At 38.8% G+C, this 4,882-nt stretch overlaps 1 pseudogene across 1 annotated transcript; it reads left to right on the plus strand.

The window, feature by feature from the left end:
* The first annotated feature begins 740 nt into the window (after positions 1-740).
* On the plus strand, positions 741-2,369 carry LOC306922756 (tetraspanin-3-like; annotated as a pseudogene). The gene has a single exon. The product of its transcript is annotated as a tetraspanin-3-like (transcript).
* Positions 2,370-4,882: the final 2,513 nt, after the last annotated feature.

Genomic DNA, 4,882 nt, shown 5'->3' on the forward strand with positions numbered 1-4,882 from the left:
GTATTTCATCACTACTAGTATCCTCCTGTCAATACAAATATTTCAATAATGTATGAGATCGTGTGGGAGTGAGTGGGTTCTTACCTTGTCGGTGTAATGTCTATAGATACTCATTTTTCCCTTTGTCCTTCCTCTTGTAATTGCATTGTATCACAACACTCTTCCTAGATGAGTTATTCTAAGTTTTTAGTGAGTTAGTCAATATCGCCATATTAACCATGCCATGCACACTGGGAAAGGAAGATATTCATTAAATTGTCAACACATTTAGACCATCTCATTGATTCACCATCCAGTCCTGGAAAGTAGGAAAGAACAATTTTCATTAGAATGACTTCACCTAAAAATAACACTGTTGTACACAGTGATACCTTAAAACATTTTACTTACTTATAGGCCTACTCGATAAACATCACATTCCACACATACCCGGGCCATTCATTCTCCACACTTGCCACTGCGTAGGTCTTCATTCTACTTCGCTCCATATCACACCAAATCTGTGTAGTGGCCTAACCCATAGGTCGCCACTTGACCCCCGGCTGGGCCCCACCTGTCTGCTTAACTTGGTTGCTTCCTTTTACATGTGTCACAGACACTCTTGTTGTCACAATTTCTTTTAGACTGGTGACCTGATTTCATGCCCCCCATGAAGACAAGTTAATGTTACCTAGTTAGGTTGACATGACAACCCTAGGACCCGTAATTGCTAGGACCCTTAATTGGCTCAAACCAAAACATCCAGAGGTTCAGTCGGTCGGTCGGGGTATCGGGATGTCAGCGGGCCAGGACAATATGTCTGAATAGAAGAAAAGCCTTTTAACTTTTATAGCAATACTGGATTCCTTCTCAGTATCAGGCATGGGGCAGTGCGGCATAACGTCGTCAAAGACGGTGTTGGTCTTTCTAAATCTGATATTTTGGGCAGCAGCTGGTATTTTATGCTATGTTGGAGCCTATGTGTTCATCACATATGATGACTATGACCACTTCTTTGAGGATGTGTATACCTTTATCCCTGCTGTGACCATCATCGCTGTCGGAGCCCTCTTGTTCATTATTGGACTCATTGGATGCTGTGCTACAGTACGAGAGAGCTACTGTGGACTTGCAACGTTTGTGATCATCCTTCTGCTGGTGTTCATGACGGAAGTGGCTGTGGTGGTTCTTGGATATATTTACAGAGCAAAGGTTGAAGATGAGGTTAACGGTTCCATCCGGAACGTGTATGACGAGTACAGTGGCACCAACAGTGATGCCCCGAGCCGTGCCATCGACTATGTGCAGAGACAGCTTCAGTGCTGCGGAATCCACAATTACTCGGATTGGATGAACACTCGCTGGTTTAATGAAACTAAAAACAACAGCGTCCCCATTAGCTGCTGCAAAAGTAATACAGAAGCCTGCACTGGATCTCTTGCTCATACTGAAGACCTCTACCCGGAGGGATGTGAAGTTCTAGTTGTGAAGAACTACAAAAGATCATGATGTATGTCATCTGGGCTGCACTAACATTTGCTGCAATTCAGGTGCTGGGGATGCTGTGTGCATGTGTGGTACTCTGCAGGTGGAGCCGAGACCCCGCCTACGAACTACTCATCACTGGGGGAACCTACGCATAAAGTTTCCTTCTAACAATAATACGTTCACAGACGTGCACTAAGAGTGACTTAAACCGGTTTTGACCGAGAACATGAAAACAAACTATTTTACATACACTAACATCTTACCTTTTTTTTTCTCCTTTTACCTTTTGTTTTTCAAAAAGCTATTGGCCAAATTATTTGAATGGTCAATGGGGAATGAGATTTTACATGTAATCTGCTGCTGTGACTACCTACGTTTTACCCTTTGTTTGAGGTAAGTTAGAATGTGGTCGCTGGACCTTATACTGTATAGAATATGTGGACTGGGTACTTTCCTCATATGTCAGTTTGCACTATGTGTGTGTGTATGGTTTTGCAGTATTTTATAAATATTTAAATATAGTGTAGTACTTGAGTGAAAAAACTTCCCCATGTGTAGTCTAGTCTCCCCTGTACCTGTATCTGAATTACTGCTATTACTACTGGTTTGAGTGGAACCAACTCTTCACAAGCAGTACGTGTTCTGTTACTGTAAACAGCAAAATAGGCGACATGAGGCCAGGTCCTTTGAAATAACATTAATTTACTCATCAGATCTTTCAGACAAATGTGGGCCCGCAATTCTACTCGGTACATCTACAATTTGACATGCAATCTAAAATGCCGTAGAGGTTTTGTTTGTTTATTGTTTCAGCAGCCTACTGAATGTAGTTTTAGAGGTTTGACAATATGTCGCCATAGACTCAAGAATGTAAATGAACTGTAGGGAAATTTGAAGGAAAAATGAATTTGAATTAAATTATGTAATGAATTAAATTATGTTCCAATGCTTAAAATGAATTTGAATTAAATTATGTTCAACTTAAACTATACTTCATAAACTGTAATGAATTAAATTATGTTCCAATGCTTAAAATGAATTTGAATTAAATTATGTTCAACTTAAACTATACTTCATAAACTATACACTTCTTAAACTATACATGTCCCCCCTCTGAGCACTTCTGTCGGATATAGATAGAATTTATCCATAGAATTGCTCATAATTGCTAGAACCATCGCTTTACTTTAAACATTTTTAATATTACCTAAGCTATTTAACAGCATCAACATCCTATTAACACTAAGCTATTTTACCCTATTCGTCACTTCCTCCTGCCAGTCTATCTATAATTGAAACAACGTGCTAGGTATGTTTTGTGCACGCAGATCTGCTATTTTTAAAAATCCTTTTCTATCTTTCGGTACATTTTTTTTTCCCTAACTTCAAATAAAATGATCTCACATCTATAAAGAAATAAACTAAGGATAAACACATCTAGGAATACATTTTGAAAAACACACACTAACAATAAACTTTCTCCGGTAAGTAGGAAGGCCGACTTGGTTAAATGGTTTTTAACTGTTAAATCTTGTTCATTGAAAATAGCTGATCCACGGGTTCACTCAACTGATTTCTTAAAATAAAATGCTAGTATTTACATGACTCGTAACTTAAAATAGTATTTACATGACTCTGCTGTATATGGTTTACACTATTATTGATATATTTATTGATATATAAATAAACACCATGATCAACTAGACATTCAAATTGAACCTCATAGCTTATCATACAAATGTGTATGCGTCTTAATTAATTGACCAGTATGCTTGCTGCTTGATTGTTTGATGGAAAGTCCAGATAATAAAAATCCTTCCTTCTAAAGTCCTCCTCCGTCACATAATTGCATGGACAAGTCCCTGTCTGAAACAAGGATGCCGGCTGGAAGCGACAACTGTTTACGCCCCTTTTTGGGATATTACAAGCCATATTCTATGTACAAAGATGAAGCTCGCACTTTCAACACTGGTAGTGTTGCTAACAGTAATGAAAACACAATCGGATTCAGAAATCCGGTTGCACAGGTATCTGACCATTGTTCATACAGGAAAAAGACTGACTACAATGCAACAGCAGCTGTAACCATGCACCGTCAGTGACAGTGCATGTGTGTATTACGCTATGTTACTGAACTGTGGAGTATGCTGCACTTTGTAAAAATGGCAAAATATAACTCCTAACGTTGTTGAAGTGGGACACATATATCCCCCTGACTTATTTACAAAATCATTCCTGCATCCCAGGACTCATTTACTTTTAAAAATTACTCTTCTAAGAAATTAAAAAATTACTGGACACATCTAGAATCAATTAATCACATCTATAGTTAAATTAGAAGATAGTAAACACATCTAGTTAAATTCAGGAAGAAATTTTAGGAAGATAGTAGAGCATTGAGAATCTATTTACATCACTGCTTGGAATCAAAAAGTGAAATGCCTGACCCCGTTCTCTAGCTGATTAAAGCAGATAGGAGTACAGGCCTAGTAGTTAAATGTTGACAACAAAAATGAGTCAACAGGGCATTTGCCATGAGTGCCAGTCCTCGTGGAGGACAGCAACGGTTCACATTGGTTTAAATTCTAATTTTGCTCACAACACATCTTGCTGACCAGAGACAATGTTTTATGACAGAGACACCTATTAGGGGACCTTCTCTTGCCCCCCCTTAAACACTGATGCCTGTCAATCACACTGCTACTCTGAAATGAGGGGTGCAAATGGACACTGAGCCCCCACTGTTATTTTAACAGCTGTGATCAGGCTATTTCTGCGGACAAGTTTACATTTTGCGTCTGAAAATGCCTATGCTATCTTGCCTTAGGCGTTGGGGGGGCTGGTGAACTAGTCAAGCCCAATGGTTTAGGTACCCCTTGATATGTGAGTCTTACTTACAATATGAGATACTCAGTAGTATACGGTATCTATCTGCCTGTGTTATATATATTCTTCAGTGCTCCTGGGCACGCATGGGAGGGAGACATGACGTCATGCCATCCACCGTTTCCGTAACAACAACTTATTTCTTACTTTACTGTTCCATATCTATGTCGTATATTACCTATTTGTTTAAGGGTGCTACAGTAGTATTTACGCATTTTAAATCTACATAATTAGTCAATGTATAAAGTCGAACCTTGTGTGCTCATGCCAATTCTTTATCCCTATTTGCATGATGTCTCTGAGTGGCCATTGACCACTCTGCATTAAACATTACATAGGGAATCACCCCCTATTTGGCTGTGGGTTTGTCTGATTTGACCTATTTGTTCATTAATATTACGTTTGAATCAAGACCAATTTACTACAAGATTTGTGAGTCCTAAAACTCCCTTAATTCAGTTGTCTGATAGACTATTGACTATAGGAAAGTTGTATGATCATATTGACAAGCCAAAAAAGTATCTCATCA

This window comes from Electrona antarctica (genome assembly GCF_951216825.1).
Source record: "Electrona antarctica genome assembly, chromosome: 5".
Classification (NCBI taxonomy): Eukaryota; Metazoa; Chordata; class Actinopteri; order Myctophiformes; family Myctophidae; genus Electrona; species Electrona antarctica.